Here is a 19,396-nt window from a genome sequence, read left to right as displayed (position 1 = left end):
AAGCTGGATGCCGATACTGTTGAAAGTCATGATAAAAGAGGGAGTCATCTCTTCCCTTTCCAATCAATTTCCCTGAGATTTGATATCACTTCTTTGTGCTCACTGTGTCCGTGCTGTTGTCACTGTCTTCGCCTTCCGACGTATAAGTAGTCAAGACGAAGAGAGCTACAGCTGATTACTGTCCAAAGGCGAGGACAGAGATGCTGGGACTGATTGGGCGCAGAGCTCATGTGACATAACAACCTCACATCAGCCCTGGGAATGTGAGTGCTAACACAGCTGGAATGGCATCGGGACCGGAGGTGAGTGTGTATGTTTTTATTTTAAGTGGGGTAAACATTCTGATTGAGAAGGAGTTGTCGTAACACAGCCAACACCTACCCACACATCTTGATCTTTTTATCCAGTGTTAATGCCTAAGTCCTTATTCACATGTGCAAATTTTTTGGTCAGTTTTTGCCTTGCAATCTTGCCTTGCGCAGGCGTGTACTATGGAGGACAAAGAATGAACTTCAATCCAATATTGCAGCCAGCATGCAGCCAGCGGGTAAGGAAAGGGTGAATCAAACAGCCGAAAACCCCGCCTCTATGGCTGAAAATTGTTCCCTCCAAATTCAGGTGACAGAGTCCCTTTAAGTTCCACTCCTGATCTTGGCTTATAAATTCTGAGGAAAAACTGACCTAAAAAACCTGAAATATGGAATAAGGTCTCAGGCTGCCGTCACACTAGCAGTATTTGGTCAGTATTTTACATCAGTATTTGTAAGCCAACACCAGGAGTGGAACAATTAGAGAAAAATTATAATAGAAATATATGCACCACTTCTGCATTTATCAACTACTCCTGGTTTTGGCTTACAAATACTGAGGTAATATACTGACCAAATACTGCTAGTGTGACGGCAGCCTTAGGCCGGGATCACACATGCGAGAAATACGGCCGAGTCTCGCATGTTAATATCCGGCATTGCCGCCGTCACTCAGGAGGGGAGCGTGTGGCTGCATAGCAATACATGCAGCCGCACGCTCCGCTCCTGAGTGACGACGGCAATGCCGGGTATTAATATGCGAGACTCGGCCGTATTTCTCGCATGTGTGATCCCAGCCTTATACTTAAATAAATGTTATCTGTCATGTCATGAAATATTTAAGACACAGCTAACCTAAGCACTGTTCAGAGAAAAACAAAGCTAAATGAAGGTGCAAGGAATTTAGGATTGAAGGAGTTTGAACTTTGAATCTTTGCTTCTGCTTATGCACTAAGCACATTTTTACCTTTAATTGCTGAAGCTGCAAACTGGGCACAGTCAAGGGTTTAACTAAAGGTTTTGCTCATCATTCAATATTAATAAGATCTAATACGATCGGGCAAAAAGTGCATTGTTGAAAAAAACATTTGAAAGGTGCATTTTTTTCTAGCAGTCAAAGTAATTGGATAATGTTTATCTTTTGTTTGATTTTTGGCTAAAATCATTTTTACAATAAGGCTTCTTTTACACTTGCCGCGTTTTTTGCAGCCTGTTTTTGCGGGCCTTTTTTGCGGTCGTATTACCGTAATTTTCACGGTCTGCCGCAAAAACGGGCCCCACAAATCTTCTCGGGTCGCCATTTTTCTGGTTTGGACTAGGTTTTGAAAAGTAGGGAGGGGGAGGAAATTGTAAGTAAAGATGAAAAAAAAATAAAGGCCAGAAATTGTCACTAATGGAACAATAAAAAAAAGAAAAAAAACCTCAAACAAAGGATCCGCCTTTCTCCAGTGCCATTTTCTTCTGGTCTTCACAGTGTGCAGAGCTCTGTGTCCTTTGTTCATTGCAAACTTTGGATTTCAGTTTTCTGAACATGTCGAGGCGTTTTGAAGATGATGTGATTCTGTGTTGGTTGCTTAACCAGCATTTAGAGCATGAGCCGAGAGGAGCAGCAGCAGCTGCACTTGCACCAAGGAGGCTGTGGGTGCACCGAATTCTGTCGCAGCGTTCGTTGAGGGGTCATTTCCATACACTATACAGTGACCTGCGTCAGCACCCGGAGAAATTCTTTACATACTGCCGTATGTCCGTGGCGACTTTTGATTTGCTGTTGTCAGAGGTGCGGCCCTGGATAACATTCAAGGATACCAGAATGCGTCGCTGCATTTCTCCGGAACAGAGGCTTATTGTGCCATTGAGGTAATGACAACCTTTTTTTAATAGCTTTTGGCTTTTAATGTTTCATTATAGATTACTAATGTCTACCTCCCCCTTTTTTAAAAATTACAGATTCCTTGCAACAGGCAACTCTTTTTCGGCCCTTCATTTTGAGTTCCTGTTAGGGATTACTACAGTGTCCAAGATAGTTGCACATACCTGTTTGGTATTGTGGGTGCGGCTAAAGGAAATTGTTTTAGCTCCACCAAAGCAGCAAGACTGGCTAGCTATAGCAGCAGACTTCCAACAAATGCACAGTTTCCACACTGCTTCGGTGTGCTGGATGGGAAGTATATCCAGGATAAAAAAAACAGCCTTCTCTGGTTCCAAATGTTTCAATTATAAACATTATTTTTCAATTGTACTAATTGGCAGTCCCCCCCCCCCCCCCGTAAGATATAGGGAATAAGGGGGGGAGGGTCACATGGCCACACAGGCAATGAATAGGTTCTATTAAGGGGTTAATTTGAGGCTAAGCGCTGGGCAAGTTTGAGTTATTTTTAGAAGTACTGGTTTAAACCAGCAGGTTTTTGCGCCCTTTTATCGGGTGCTCATTGGTGGACAGTGTGTTGCTGGGCAGTTGCCGGAGTATTTAACCCCTTCATGACCTTGGGATTTTTCGTTTTTCCGTTTTCGTTTTTCACTCCCCTCCTTCCCAGAGCCATAACTTTTTTTATTTTTCCGTCAATTTGGCCATGTGAGGGCTTATTTTTTGCGGGACGAGTTGTACTTTTGAACGACATCATTGGTTTTACCATGTCGTGTACTAGAAAACGGGAAAAAAAATTCCAAGTGCGGTGAAATTGCAAAAAAAGTGCAATTCCACACTTGTTTTTTTGCTTGGCTATTTTGCTAGGTTCACTAAATGCTAAAACTGACCTGCTATTATGATTCTCTATGTCAGTACGAGTTCATAGACACCTAACATGACTAGGTTTTTTTTTACCTATGTGGTGAAAAAAAATTCCAAACTTTGCTAAAAAAAAAAAAAAAAAAATTGCGCCATTTTCCGATACTCGTAGCGTCTCCATTTTTCATGATCTGGGGTCGGTTGAGGGCTTATTTTTTGCGTGCCGAGCTGGCATTTTTAATGATACCATTTCAGTGCAGATACGTTCTTTTGATCGCCCGTTATTGCATTTTAATGCAATGTCGCGGCGACCAAAAAAACGTAATTCTGGCGTTTCGATTTTTTTTCTCGTTACGCCATTTAGCGATCAGGTTAATGCTTTTTTTTTTGATAGATCGGGCGATTCTGAACGCGGCGATACCAAATATGTGTAGGTTTGGTTTTTTTTAATTGATTTATTTTGATTGGGGCGAAAGGGGGGTGATTTAAACTTTTATGTTTTTTTTTATTTTTTTCACTTTTTTTTTTTCACTTTTGCCATGCTTCTATAGCCTCCATGGGAGGCTAGAAGCAGGCACAACGCGATCGGCTCTGCTATGCAGCAGCGATCATAAGATCGCTGCTACACAGCAGAATTGCAGGTGTGCTGTGAGCGCCGACCACAGGGTGGCGCTCACAGCCACCGGCGATCAGTAACCATAGAGGTCTCAAGGACCTCTATGGTTACCTTCCTGATGCATCGCCGACCCCCGATCATGTGACGGGGGTCGGCGATGACGTCATATCCGGCCGGGCGGCCGGATGCGGTAGTTAAATGCCGCTGTCTGCGTTTGACAGCGGCATTTAACTAGTTAATAGGCGCGGGCAGATCGCGATTCTGCCCGCGCCTATTGCGGGCACATGTCAGCTGTTCAAAACAGCTGACATGTCCCGGCTTTGATGCGGGCTCACCGCGGAGCCCTGCATCAAAGCAGGGGAGCTGACCTCGGACGGTATAGTACGTCCGAGGTCAGTAAGGGCTTAAAGCCTGTTATGGCAGATTTTAGGCATTCTGAGGCGAGTGCTGAAGAAAAGAAGATCTCCGCTCCATGGAAGATTTACTTCAGAAGATCCTGTCAAGGGCTGGGGAAGAGGATGGAGCGGAATGGCTGAGGAGCTGCCTTGCTGTAAAGCCTATATCAGCAGCTCCGGAAGCCTTCCCTCCTCCTGCTAACCCATGCTTACCACAGCTCCAGCCGACTCCTCCTCCGGTATCCCCGCCGAGTTTCCACAGCAGCGGTCGAAGACGGAAGCCCAGGACTGCTTATTCTCCTTCCTCGGTGTCTTCACATTCCAGCCGGCAGACAGAATCATGCAGGAAGTCCCACCCACCATCTTCCAGGAAGTCTCGCAGCCCGGCGCGAGACTTCACACATCGGCAAGAAGACGCGTCGGCGGCGTCATCAGGAGCCGCTGCCTGCGGCGCCAAATTTGAAGTCCCGGGTGGTTCCTTTGTCCACAGTGAGTGCACATCAGGAAGCACCTCCAAGTCTACGACCCACCCACAGCAGGGACCCCGAAGACAGGCCTCCTATATGTGCAGAGATGCGCTCGCCTAACACGGAAGGCTTGAGCGCAGGCTGCACGCCTGATGGATCTCCAGACGACAGACATCATGGAAGGGGTGAGAGCTTTCCTGTGTCGGTACCTTTATGTAATATAGATCTTAAACACTTGCTAAAGAATGTCATTACTGAGGCTTTGGATGATGCATTTAAAGCTGCTTCACCCGTACACCCTACTATAGCCTTAGCTAGCGATTCGCCTTTAGTTCCTATTCCTCCTAGAAACACTTTTAAAGAAGCCCTTATGTGTGAGCTCTCCCCCCTTGGTTTCCACCTGAGCTCTTCCACGAAAGAGCTTATATGGAGCAACCAGTATGTTGATTTATTCACTTTCCTCCCTCGTAGAGAACAGCTGGGTAAGTTGGATAAAAAGGATGATAAAATTGTACCGGACGATAAACGTGGTTCGATTAGATCATTCAATAATTGGATTCAGGCTTTCTCTATTTATGCAGCTGTTCTCGGTGAGAAATCCCCTCATTTATGTAGTAAACTATTCCAGCATGTTGACATTATCCTGGAAGCATACCGAAATTTTGGCGGATTTGCTTGGTTGAATTATGATGAAGCTTTCCACCAAAAATTAGCGGTACATCCTGAGGTGATTTGGGGTAGCAAAGATATGGGTCTATGGCTAAATTTAATGCTTCCTCAGAGACAATTTTCTAATAGATCACCGTCCACATCTCAACCGAAGAAAGGCTTTTGCTTCGCATTTAACAAATCCGTGTGTAAATGGGGTAGTAGTTGCAGGTTCCGTCATGAGTGTTCCTTTTGTGGATACTCACACCCCATTTCCAAATGCTTTAATAAGCAAACCCAGTCTTCATCTAAGGATGCTAATGCAAAAGGCACAGACCCCGGTGATGGTGGAAAGATTGGCTTTTTGGCTAAACCATTATCCAGATCAAGTGACCAGTGATTTGCTTTTCAATGGTTTTTGTAATGGCTTTTTCATTCCTCCATTTCAGGTGTCTGGCTGTAAAATTGTCAAAAATTTACACTCCGTTTTTATACATCCTGAGGTAGTTAGAGAAAAAATTTCAGGTGAATTGTTACTAGGCAGAGTGACTGGCCCTTTTTCTTCCCCACCTTTTCAGAATTTCAGAATTTCTCCATTGGGTGTAGTCCCTAAGAAGGAGGCTGGCTCATTCCGCCTCATTCATCACCTGTCGTACCCTCCTGGTGCTTCATTAAATGATGAAGTAGATAAAACGGCTTGTTCCGTTACTTATTCATCATTTGATGTGGCGATCGATTTACTAAGGCAGTTCGGAAGCGGAGCTTTGATGTCCAAATCTGACATTAAGTCTGCTTTCAGACTCCTTCCGGTTCACCCTGATGGTTTTTCTTCCTTGGGTTTTCATTTTGTGAATGAATTTTTCTTTGACAAATGCCTTCCCATGGGGTTTTCTCTTTCCTGTTTTTATTTTGAGAGCTTTTCCTCCTTTTTGAAGTGGGTTTTGGAGTGTCAATCTTCAGAGGTTGGTATATTACACTACCTTGATAACTTTCTTTTCATAGGTCCTCCTTCCTCTTCTAAGTGCCTGCATACGCTGAATAATTTTATTGGCATGGGTAGACACTTTTTGTCGCTGATGAAAAAACAGTTCCCCCTTCCACAGTTATTGAATTTTTGGGGATAACTTTGGCTTCCTCTAATATGGAATGTAGACTGCCTGAAGACAAAATTACCAAATTGCTTTCTGCATTGAATAATTTTCTTTCTAAGCAGAAAATCACCCTAAGGGACTTACAGTTCTTATTAGGTTTATTGAATTTTGCTTTACGGATTATACCAATTGGCCGGGCATTCTCTCGGCACCTTTATGTTTCTACACGATATTTTTCATCCCCTAATTCACACATTAGAATCGGTTCGGAAGTAAGAGAAGATGCCAAAATTTGGCTCTCTTTTCTTGCTAACTTTAACGGCAAAGCTTGTTTGCAATCCCCTTTTGTCTCTTCAGATTCTTTTCCATTTATTTACTCAGTACATAGTTCTTCCGGTTGTGGCATTCTTTTTTCAATACATTGGATCTCGCAGCGTTGGCCTAAGGCATGGGTTGTATACGGTATTACCAGGAACACAATGGTTCTGGAAATTTCTTCCATTTTTGTTGCCATTTCCCTGTGGGGGTATGGTATGCAAAACTCGAGAATAAGTATTCTATCTATGGACCCGGGGGTTATTTTTTCCATTAACACATTAGCGTCAAAAAACAAATGGGTTTCCTGCTTATTAAGACAACTGGTACTGGTTTTTCTTAAATCCAATATTTGGCTGAAAGCATATTCTGGCAAAAGCAAATGGAGCTCGGCGGCCGATGCACTACGTGAACATCATTGGTCGCTCTTTCGTTTGCAGGTGCCAGATGCGGACCCAGAAGCGACACCCTGCCCCCAGTCTATTTGGGAAGTGATTCCAATTTGATCCCTCAGCTTATTAAAAATTCATTATCTGTTCGATCATGGGCCAGTTATTCGGCTGCATGGAAATCGTGGACTGAATTTTGTAATTTACATCTTTTTAATCCTAACGTTGCCAGCCCCATTTCCGGTTTAAAATTCGCAGAGTCTTTAATTATTCAGGGCCTTTCGTATTCTGCCATAACCAAACACTTAGCGGGTGTCTCATTTTTCCTTAGACTTGGCGGCAAATCGTCTTTAGTTTCAATTTTTTCGATTAAGCAACTTCTGAAAGGCTACAAGAAAGGTAGTGGAGCGCCCCCACTGCCGCAGGGCTGAGGGGCACCCGATACCAGGCCTCTGGGTCTCAGGTCTGGGGTTGTCACGGTGGCTAGGCTCGGTCCGTAACCCTGCTGAGGGGCATCCAGTGAAAGTTGAGAATGTGATGATGTCGTGGTGTGGTGCAGGTCGCGGTGAATAACGAGGACACCAGGTTGCAGTCTCTTTACCTCTTTACTGAAGGCTTCAGGATCCTCAGTCCGGAATACAGTTAACCGGGCTACCTGAGTCTGGCCGGTCCGATGGCACCTCCAGAGTTCCCTTTGCAGGTGGAAATCTGTGCCTACCTTCTAGCGCTTGTGTGTTGTAGTCCTTCCCTGCTGTGCTTACGGGATAGTCCTCACAACTGTTGTCTGTTTCTGAAGTTTCCTCACAACCCGATTATGATGTTCTTCTTCGTCCCCCAGATGATATGGCTAGGACGCACCCGTATGACGGGTAGGCTCGGAGGTCTTCTGGGACCCTAGAGTCGCCCCTCTCCAAATGTTGCCCCCTGTGTCTGCTTAGGTGATTTTGGGTGAGACAGCCCGCCTAGAACTGACTGTCCTGCCGTAGGTTTGAAGTAAGGCCTGGAGCTCTATACTTCCTCGGCGTTTCCGGCCACCGGCTGCGCGCCTCAGTAGGATGTTGCCTCGTCTTACAGCACGACTCCTACTGGTGTTTCTCCTTGTTGCGTTGATCTCGTTTCTCACTCAGCACAATAAACCTCGCTTCTTGTCCTTTCTTGGGGTACCGCCGCAATGAAGTGCAGGCGCGGTCCCGTAACATTCTTTCTGTTCGCTAGGCCTCTGTCAGGATCCCACCCCTGACAGGGACCCCCCTGAATCTTCCCCTGCAACACCCTCTGCCACAGGATGTTGCCTGGTTCCAACCCAGTCAGCTTCTGACTAACTTCCTATCTAACCCCCAGTTTTACTAGATTGTGAGGAGTGGCCTTTTACATTGCACCCTTAGCTCCCCCTGGAGGCCAGACTGTGAAGTGTATTGGTGTCTGTGATACCTGGTCAGGTGAACTCCTTCAGTGCCATCAGACGTACCATAGCCCCCCTTAGCGGCAGAGCATCAGTACTGCAACGACCAGGACTCTGGGGCGCTGCAGTAGCTTTCAGCCTGACAGCAGACGTCCGATTTCTCCCGCTGTTAAAAGAACTTTGCTCGGCCCTAAGCCGAGTTTGTTCTGAATCGGACGAGGTTTCTTTATTTTATGCGGCATTTTGTTTGTCATTCTTTGGGGCCCTCCGCATACGAGAGGTGGTATCAAGTAAAAAATCTCAACCCTCAGGATTGATGCTTTCGATTTAAAAGTCAGTGACAATTTTATTATTTTAGTCATTAGAAGGTCCAAAACAGATCAGTTGGCCAGGGGATCAAGCTTGAAAATTGTTTGTTTTGCTGACCCTGCGATTTGCCCAGTATTCAACATTAAGAAGTGGCTGCTTGTTAGACCTAAAAAGGAGGGCCCTTTATTTTTGCATAAGGACGGTTCTCCAGCTACAGTTTTTCAATTTAATTTTATTTTGAAGAAGTGTTTGAGAGTTTTTTAGGGAAACAACATCTTAGAATAACATCTCATTCCTTCAGGATTGGAGCGGCGACGGAGGCATCTAGGGCCGGCCTTTGTGACTCCCAAATCAGGCAAATTGGACGATGGGAGTCGGGGAGGTTTAAACTTTATATTCGGCATGATTTATATGATGACTAATCTGTATTTGAATTTCAGGTCCCTTCATAATTTGGGTCATCGGACACTCTTTCATTTATTGGGCCCAGAAGAAAGCGTGTCAAAGATGCTACTCTGAAAATTTGTCTTTCGATGTCTCTAAGGTGCAGATCTTCTTGCATGGAGTTCGCGGTCTGAGATGGTTCAATTTGGTTTTAGAATTTAAAAAATGTTTTAATCTGTTTCCATTCCCAGATTTGGTTGTGTTTCATGCAGGCGGGAATGATCTCGGGAAATGAAAAACCCTGGACTTACTAGCCATTATGCGTTCTGATATTGTTACCCTTAGACAATCTTTTCCTTATCCGGGTTTCGTTTTCTCCGAGATCATTCCCAAGCTTGTATGGAATTCACCAGAACTCAGATTTATGGATAAAGTTCGCAAGAGGGTTAATAGAGGCACGAAAAAATTCTTGCCTCTAGTTAATGGATTTTTCTTTAGGCATGACGTCCTCGAAGGTTTTTTACCAGGGCTGTACCGCCAGGATATGATTCATTTATCTAACATTGGCCTCGACATTTTTAACCTGAATTTACAAAATATTGTGGAAAAATGGCTGTGTTTTTTTGGGGGGCCTCAACTCTTGAGTAGAGGCTCTTGGGAAAATCACCCAGTTTCTGGGTGGATTGTTTAATGGAGTCTTGGAATGTTTGGTTATTTATATGAATCGTTCAATTGGTATTTTTACTGATACGTTTTAAGTTACCCAAAAATAAACATCACGGCCAATTTTATTCCACAAAATTTTGTCTTGTCTTTATTTTAGTATGAATGAGACTTGTGTTGCCATGGCAGTCCCCCCCGTAAGAAATAGGGAATAAGGGGGGGGGGGGTCACATGGCCACACAGGCAATTAATAGGTCAAGGCCACAGTTCTATTAAGGGGTTAATTTGAGGCTAAGCGCTGGGCAAGTTTGAGTTATTTTTAGAAGTACTTGTTTAAACCAGCAGGTTTTTGCGCCCTTTTAACGGCTGCTCATTGGTGGACAGTGCATTGCTGGGCAGTTGCTGGAGTATTTAAAGCCTGTTATGGCAGATTTTAGGCATTCTGAGGCGAGTGCTGAAGAAAAGAAGATCCCACCCTCTCCTTGTACTATTTTCCTTGTCGTGATGTTTATATTGTGGGAAAATTACCCAGTTTCTGGGTGGATTGTTTAATGGAGTCTTGGAATGTTTGGTTATTTATATGAATCGTTCAATTGGTATTTTTACTGATACGTTTTAATTTACCCAAGAATAAACATCACGGCCAATTTTATTCCACAAAATTTTGTCTTGTCTTTATTTTAGTATGAATGAGACTTGTGTTGCCATGGCTATTGCTGACCGCAATTACATTTTTGTTATGGTCAGCATTGGGGCTTATGGAAGCACATCTGATGCAAGGATCTGGGGTTGCTCTCGAATTGAATACCATTTGAAGAACAACCAATTAAATGTCCCTGAACCTCCTGCATTACCGGACTACACAATCCACCAATTTCCATATGTCCTGGTTGCTGATGAGGGTTTTGGACTCTCCCCAAATGTAATGCGGCCTTTCCCCCGACGGTCTTTAGATTCACGGAAGAGGATCTTTAATTATAGACTAACTAGAGTACGAAGGAACATTGAGTGTGCATTTGGGATCCTGTCAGGAAAGTGGTGTGTACTCATAAGCTGCTTGGAAGTAGGACCAGAGAGTGCAACAAATATTGTAAAAGAGTGTGTGGTGTTCGGCAACATGAAGTTAGCCAAGACCACTTGCTTTCTGTGGAATTTCCATCAAACAACTCTATCAACACCTTGGACCAGCAAGTTAATTTTGGATGCCCTGCTGCAGCTGCAATTGCAATTCGAGAGGTTTTTGCAGATTATTTTGTGTCTTCCCAGTGCAGCAGCGGCAGCAGAAGCAGCAGCAGCTCTTCACTTGGCACAGCTACCTACACTAGTGCTTGGCTGCTTCGTTATGTCTACAGTGACCACCTTTTCTGCAGTACATTCCAAGCTCTCTTCTAAAATGATGCTTGGTTCGCTGGAATCAAATGATGTACTTGCAACACTGCTGCTTGACTGCTGCTGAGAGTGTCTGGACTCCACAGGAAGACTTTCTTCAGTTCTGCAAATGAGAACAGACAATTAGAGAAGCTAGACAACAAACATCAACATGGAGGATACATATAGATGTACAGTCATGGCCAACAGTATTGACACCCCTGCAATTCTGTCAGACAATACTCAGTTTCTTCCTGAAAATGATTGCAAACACAAATTCTTCGGTATTATTATCTTCATTTAATTTGTCTTAAATGAAAAAACACAAAAGGGAATGAAGCAAAAAGCAAAACATTGATCATTTCACACAAAACTCCAAAAATGGGCCAGACAAAAGTATTGGCACCTGTTGTGAATTAGACTTTTTGGCTCCCTCTTGTGGTTACTAGTGATATGACTCTGGGATTTTCTTCCCTCAGTTTGCACCCAGCTGGGTCGTTAGTTCAGGAGTGTTGCTATATAAACGTCCTGGATCCTTAGTCCAGTGCCTGGCATCGTTGTAATCAGACACATTCTGTTTGCTCCTATCTGCTGGTCCTGGTTCGTGCAAAATTAAGCTAAGTCCTGCTTCTTTGTTTTTTGGGTTATTTGCTTGCTCTCATTTTTGTCCAGCTTGTACTAAATGTGATTCCTGACCTTGCTGGAAGCTCTAGGGGGCTGGTGTTCTCCCCCCGGGCCGTTAGACGGTTCGGGGGTTCTTGAATTTCCAGTGTGGATATTTTTGATAGGGTTTTTGCTGACCATATAAGTTATCTTTCTATATTCTGCTATTAGCTAGTGGGCCTCTCTTTGCTTAATACCTAGCTCATTCTTATGTTTGTCTTTTCCTCTTACCTCACCGTTATTATTTGTTGGGGGCTTGTATCCAACTTTTGGGGTCTATTCTCTGGAGGCAAGAAAGGTCTTTCTTTTCCCTTCTAGGGTTAGTTAGTTCTCCGGCTGGCGCGAGACGTCTAGAATCAACGTAGGCACGTTCCCCGGCTGCTGGTATTTGTGGTGCTAGGATTAGATATATGGTCAGCCCAGTTACCACTGCCCTATGAGCTGGTTTTCTGTGTTTGCAGACTTAGCAATTATTCCTGAGACCCTCTGCCATTGGGGTCATAACAGTATGCCAGGCCAACATTGAATGTTTAATGCATTGCAGAAGTGGGATAATAAGAAAGGAAATTCTGAGTTTTTTTTTTTTTTCTCTTTCCTCTCTTCCTCCCCTTTACCTTTGAGTGGCTTGTGCTTGCTGCAGACATGAATGTCCAGACCTTGATTACAAGTGTAAACCAGCTGGCAGCTCGTGTGCAGGGCATACAAGATTTTGTTACCAGTAGTCCTATGTCTGAACCTAAAATACCTATTCCGGAATTATTTTCTGGAGACCGATTTAGGTTTAGGAATTTCATGAATAATTGTAAATTGTTTCTTTCTCTGAGACCCCGTTCATCTGGAGATTCAGCTCAGCAAGTTAAAATTGTTATTTCTTTTTTACGGGGCGACCCTCAGGATTGGGCTTTCTCCCTAGCGCCAGGAGATCCGGCATTGGCAAATATTGATGCGTTTTTTCTGGCGCTCGGATTGCTTTACGAGGAACCCAATCTTGAAATTCAGGCAGAAAAAGCCTTGCTGGCTATTTCTCAGGGCCAGGATGAAGCTGAAGTGTATTGCCAAAAATTTCGGAAATGGTCCGTGCTTACTCAGTGGAATGAGTGTGCTCTGGCCGCAAATTTCAGAAATGGCCTTTCTGAGGCCATTAAGAATGTGATGGTGGGTTTCCCCATTCCTACAAATCTGAATGATTCTATGGCGCTGGCTATTCAAATTGACCGGCGTTTGCGGGAGTGCAAAACCGCTAATCCTCTGGAGGTGTTGTCTGAACAAACACCTGATTTAATGCAATGTGATAGAATTCAGACTAGAAATGAGCGGAAAAATCATAGACGTCAGAATGGGTTGTGTTTTTACTGTGGTGATTCTACACATGTTATATCAGCATGCTCTAGACGTCTAACAAGGGTTGTTAGTCCTGTCGCCATTGGTAATTTGCAACCTAAATTTATTTTGTCTGTGACTTTGATTTGCTCTTTGTCTTCTTACCCTGTTATGGCGTTTGTGGATTCAGGTGCTGCCCTGAGTCTTATGGATCTGTCATTTGCCAAGCGCTGTGGTTTTGTTCTTGAACCGTTGGTAAATCCTATTCCTCTTAGAGGTATTGATGCTACGCCATTGGCGGAAAATAAACCGCAGTTTTGGACGCAGGTGACCATGTGCATGACTCCTGAACATCGGGAGGTGATTTGTTTCCTTGTTCTGCATAAAATGCATGATTTGGTCGTTTTGGGTCTGCCATGGTTACAGACCCACAATCCAGTCTTGGATTGGAAGGCAATGTCTGTGTCAAGTTGGGGCTGTCAGGGAATTCATGCTGATTCCCCGCCGGTGTCTATTGCTTCCTCTACTCCTTCGGAAGTTCCTGAGTATTTGTCTGATTATCAGGATGTATTCAGCGAGTCCAGATCCAGTGCTCTGCCTCCTCATAGGGACTGTGACTGCGCCATAGATTTGATTCCAGGTAGTAAATTTCCCAAGGGAAGATTATTTAATCTGTCTGTACCTGAGCATGCCGCAATGCGTTCGTATATCAAGGAGTCTCTGGAGAAGGGGCATATCCGTCCTTCCTCTTCCCCTCTTGGTGCGGGATTCTTTTTTGTGGCCAAGAAGGACGGATCTTTGAGACCTTGTATTGACTATCGGCTTCTGAATAAAATCACTGTTAAATTTCAGTATCCTTTGCCTCTGTTGTCGGACTTGTTTGCCCGGATTAAAGGTGCCAAGTGGTTCACCAAGATAGATCTTCGTGGTGCGTACAACCTTGTGCGCATTAAGCAAGGAGATGAATGGAAGACTGCATTTAATACGCCCGAAGGTCATTTTGAGTACTTGGTGATGCCTTTTGGGCTCTCTAATGCTCCCTCAGTGTTTCAGTCCTTTATGCATGATATTTTCCGGAAGTATCTGGATAAATTTATGATTGTTTATCTGGATGATATTCTGGTTTTCTCTGAAGATTGGGACTCACATGTGGAGCAGGTCAGGATGGTGTTTCAGGTTTTGCGTGAGAATGCTTTGTTTGTTAAAGGCTCAAAGTGTCTCTTTGGAGTACAGAAGGTTCCCTTTTTGGGGTTTATTTTTTCCCCTTCTGCTGTGGAGATGGACCCAGTCAAGGTCCGAGCTATTCATGAGTGGACTCAATCCACGTCAGTTAAGAGTCTTCAGAAGTTCTTGGGTTTTGCTAACTTCTACCGTCGTTTTATCGCTAATTTTTCTAGCGTTGTTAAACCTTTGACGGATATGACCAAGAAAGGTTCTGATGTTGCTAACTGGGCTCCTGCAGCCGTGGAGGCGTTCCAAGAGTTGAAGCGCCGGTTTACTTCGGCGCCTGTTTTATGCCAGCCTGATGTCTCACTTCCCTTTCAGGTCGAAGTGGATGCTTCTGAGATTGGGGCAGGGGCCGTTTTGTCACAGAGAGGCCCTGGTTGCTCGGTAATGAGACCATGTGCTTTCTTCTCTAGGAAGTTTTCGCCTGCTGAGCGGAATTATGATGTCGGCAATCGGGAGTTACTGGCCATGAAGTGGGCATTTGAGGAGTGGCGTCATTGGCTCGAGGGTGCTAAGCATCGTGTGGTGGTCTTGACTGATCACAAATCTGATGTATCTCGAGTCTGCTAAACGCCTGAATCCTAGACAGGCCCGCTGGTCATTGTTTTTCTCCCGTTTTGACTTTGTGGTCTCGTATTTACCAGGTTCAAAGAATGTGAAAGCCTTGAAAGCTCTTTCAAGGAGCTTTGTGCCTGACTCTCCTGGAGTCGCAGAACCTGTTGGTATTCTTAAAGAGGGAGTTATTTTGTCAGCCATTTCTCCTGATTTGCGACGCGTGTTGCAGAGATTTCAGGCTGGTAGACCTGACTCTTGTCCACCTGACAGACTGTTTGTTCCTGATAGGTGGACCAGCAGAGTCATTTCCGAGGTTCATTCCTCGGTGTTGGCAGGTCATCCAGGAATTTTTGGCACCAGAGATCTGGTGGCTAGGTCCTTTTGGTGGCCTTCCTTGTCACGGGATGTGCGGTCATTTGTGCAGTCCTGTGGGACTTGTGCTCGAGCTAAGCCTTGCTGTTCTCGTGCCAGCGGGTTGTCTTGCCCTTGCCTGTCCCGAAGAGGCCTTGGACACACATTTCCATGGATTTCATTTCTGATCTCCCGGTGTCTCAGGGTATGTCTGTCATCTGGGTGGTATGTGATCGCTTCTCGAAAATGGTACATTTGGTGCCTTTGCCTAAGCTGCCTTCCTCTTCCGATCTGGTTCCTGTGTTCCTTCAGAATGTGGTTCGTTTACACGGCATTCCTGAGAATATTGTGTCTGACAGAGGATCCCAGTTTGTTTCCAGGTTCTGGCGATCCTTTTGTGCTAGGATGGGCATTGATTTGTCGTTCTCGTCTGCCTTTCATCCTCAGACTAATGGACAAACGGAGCGAACTAATCAGACTCTGGAGGCTTATTTGAGGTGTTTTGTTTCGGCAGATCTGGATGATTGGGTGACCTTCTTGCCGTTGGCTGAGTTTGCCCTTAATAATCGGGCTAGTTCCGCTACTTTGGTTTCGCCATTTTTCTGCAACTCTGGTTTCCATCCTCGTTTTTCCTCGGGACATGTGGAGCCTTCTGACTGTCCTGGGGTAGATTCTATGGTGGATAGGTTGCGGCAGATCTGGAATCATGTGGTTGACAACTTAAAATTGTCACAGGAGAAGGCTCAGCGTTTTGCCAACCGCCGCCGCGGTGTGGGTCCCCGACTTCGTGTTGGGGATTTGGTGTGGCTGTCTTCTCGATTTGTTCCTATGAAGGTCTCCTCTCCTAAATTTAAGCCTCGCTTCATCGGTCCTTACAAGATATTGGAAATCCTTAATCCAGTGTCCTTTCGCTTGGATCTTCCGGTTTCGTTTGCCATTCACAACGTGTTCCATAGGTCTTTATTGCGACGCTACGTTGTGCCTGTGGTTCCTTCTACTGAGCCTCCTGCTCCGGTGTTGGTTGAGGGCGAGTTGGAGTACGTGGTTTAGAAGATCTTGGATTCTCGTCTCTCCAGACGGAGGCTTCAGTATTTGGTCAAGTGGAAGGGCTATGGTCAGGAGGATAATTCCTGGGTGGTTGCCTCTGGTGTGCATGCGGCCGATTTAGTTCGTGCCTTTCACGCTGCTCATCCTGATCACCCTGGTGTTCTTGGTGAGGGTTCGGTGACCCCTCCTTAAGGGGGGGGTACTGTTGTGAATTAGACTTTTTGGCTCCCTCTTGTGGTTACTAGTGATATGACTCTGGGATTTTCTTCCCTCAGTTTGCACCCAGCTGGGTCGTTAGTTCAGGGGTGTTGCTATATAAACCTCCTGGATCCTTAGTCCAGTGCCTGGCATCGTTGTAATCAGACACATTCTGTTTGCTCCTATCTGCTGGTCCTGGTTCGTGCAAAATTAAGCTAAGTCCTGCTTCTTTGTTTTTTGGGTTATTTGCTTGCTCTCATTTTTGTCCAGCTTGTACTAAATGTGATTCCTGACCTTGCTGGAAGCTCTAGGGGGCTGGTGTTCTCCCCCCGGGCCGTTAGAAGGTTCGGGGGTTCTTGAATTTCCAGTGTGGATATTTTTGATAGGGTTTTTGCTGACCATATAAGTTATCTTTCTATATTCTGCTATTAGCTAGTGGGCCTCTCTTTGCTTAATACCTAGCTCATTCTTATGTTTGTCTTTTCCTCTTACCTCACCGTTATTATTTGTTGGGGGCTTGTATCCAACTTTTGGGGTCTATTCTCTGGAGGCAAGAAAGGTCTTTCTTTTCCCTTCTAGGGTTAGTTAGTTCTCCGGCTGGCGCGAGACGTCTAGAATCAACGTAGGCACGTTCCCCGGCTGCTGGTATTTGTGGTGCTAGGATTAGATATATGGTCAGCCCAGTTACCACTGCCCTATGAGCTGGTTTTCTGTGTTTGCAGACTTAGCAATTATTCCTGAGACCCTCTGCCATTGGGGTCATAACAGGCACCCTCAGCCTAATACTTGGTTGCACAATCTTTAGCCAAAATAACTGCGACCAACCACTTCCGGTAACAATCAATGAGTTTCTTACAATGCTCTGCTGGAGTTTTAGACCATTCTTCTTTGGCAAACTGCTCCAGGTCCCTGATATTTGAAGGGTGCCTTCTCCAAACTGCCATTTTTAGATCTTTCCACAGGTGTTCTATGGGATTCAGGTCTAGACTCTAGACTTGCTGGCCACCTTAGAAGTCTCCAGTGCTTTCTCTCAAACCATTTTCTAGTGTTTTTTGAAGTGTGTTTTGGGTCATTGTCCTGCTGGAAGACCCATGACCTCTGAGGGACACCCAGCTTTCTCACACTGGGCCCTACATTATGCTGCAAAATTTGTTGGTAGTCTTCAGACTTCATAATGCCATGCACGCAGTCAAGCAGTCCAGTGCCAGAGGCAGTAAAGCAACCCCAAAACATCAGGGAACCTCCGCCATGTTTGACTGTAGGGACCATGTTCTTTTCTTTGAATGCCTCTTTTTTTCTCCTGTAAACTCTATGTTTATGCCTTTGCCCACAAAGATCTACTTTTGTCTCATCTGACAGAGAACATTCTTCCAAAACGTTTTAGGCTTTTTCAGGTAAGTTTTGGCAAACTCCAGCCTGGCTTTTTTATGTCTCGGGGTAAGAAGTGGGGTCTTCCTGGGTCTCCTACCATACAATGCCTTTTCATTCAGAAGCCGACGGATAGTACGGGTTGACACTGTTGTACCCTCGGACTGCAGGGCAGCTTGAACTTGTTTGGATGTTAGTCGAGGTTCTTTATCCAACATCCGCACAATCTTGCGTTGAAATCTCTTGTCAATTTTTCTTTTCCGTCCACATCTAGGGAGGTTAGCCACAGTGCCATGGGCTTTAAACTTCTTGATGACACTGCACACAGTAGACACAGGAACATTCAGGTCTTTGGAGATGGACTTGTAGCCTTGAGATTGCTCATGCTTCCTCACAATTTGGTTTCTCAAGTCCTCAGACAGTTCTTTGGTCTTCTTTCTTTTCTCCATGCTCAATGTGGTACACACAAGGACACAGGACAGAGGTTGAGTCAACTTTAATCCATGTCAACTGGCTGCAAGTGTGATTTAGTTATTGCCAACACCTGTTAGGTGCCACAGGTAAGTTACAGGTGCTGTTAATTACGCAAATTAGAGAAGCATCACATGATTTTTCAAATGGTGCCAATACTTTTGTCTACCCCTTTTTTATGTTTGGTGTGGAATTATATCCAATTTGGCTTTAGGACAATTCTTTTGGTGTTTTTTCATTTAAGACAAATTAAATGAAGGTAATAATACCAAAGAATTTGTGTTTGCAATCGTTTTCAGGAAGAAACTGAGTATTATCTGACAGAATTGCAGGGGTGTCAATACTTTTGGCCATGACTGTATATATACTTACTCATGCATGCCAAGGACAGGAATAAGAAATTTAAGCTGTTTGGGGAATCTGTAAATTTTGTCTTCTTTTCCACCAGCCTCTCCAGATCTCTCTCTTGGCTTTGGCCTTTAGTTCATGCATCCATTTGTCCCTTGTAGATACCCACTTGGTCTTGGATTTTACTGTAGTGGAGGAAAAAACATCCATAAATCAATTTCACACTTTTTAAATTTTAAAAAACAAGTATAGCATGTCATGTGCTGAGCACTTACATAGCAATTCTTGTTCCTTAAAATCTGCACGCTGCCAGTGGTTTGGGATGAGGGATTGGGACACATCCACCCAGGCCCGCACTTTCATATCACGGTCGTGATAGCTCTCATGCCTGGAATCCCTCGTGATAGCTCTCACGCCTGGAATCCCAAAGGCAGGGATGATCCTGAAGCAAAAAAAAGGGGGGTGATCTGCAATAGCATATTTTAGAAAAGCAAACAGCACTGAAAGATAATGACTACTCCGCCACCCCTCTTTTGCACTCTCTGCCACCCCTCTTTTGCACTCTCTGCCACCCCTCTTTTGAACTCTCAACCACCCCTCTTTTGCACTCTCCGCCACCCCTCTTTTGCACTCTCCGCCACCACTATTTTTGTATCTGAAAAACACCCCCGTCCCATCTCTGTCTGGCCCCCGTCCCAGCAAAAACCAACAGTACAGGGAGCCGGTGAGGGCTCTTCACCCATGGTCCCCCATAATAACCTGGAGCCT

The 19,396-nt window shown here is 44.8% G+C and overlaps 1 long non-coding RNA gene across 1 annotated transcript in view; it reads right to left on the bottom strand.

Annotated features, from left to right (window-relative positions):
• LOC143818055 (uncharacterized) overlaps nucleotides 1-18,973 on the bottom strand; it is a 71,294-nt gene extending 52,321 nt beyond the window's left edge. Inside the window, exons 1-3 of the long non-coding RNA XR_013224286.1 lie at nucleotides 18,904-18,973; nucleotides 18,653-18,813; nucleotides 11,033-11,204 (exon numbers count right to left, since the gene is read on the bottom strand). This is a non-coding gene — a long non-coding RNA (uncharacterized LOC143818055). The remainder of the gene's footprint in view (nucleotides 1-11,032; nucleotides 11,205-18,652; nucleotides 18,814-18,903) is intronic.
• Between the last annotated feature and the right edge of the window lie 423 nt (nucleotides 18,974-19,396).

Source organism: Ranitomeya variabilis, chromosome 3 (assembly GCF_051348905.1).
Source record: "Ranitomeya variabilis isolate aRanVar5 chromosome 3, aRanVar5.hap1, whole genome shotgun sequence".
NCBI classification, from domain to species: domain Eukaryota; kingdom Metazoa; phylum Chordata; class Amphibia; order Anura; family Dendrobatidae; genus Ranitomeya; species Ranitomeya variabilis.
This window is presented reverse-complemented; position numbering and strand designations above follow the sequence as displayed.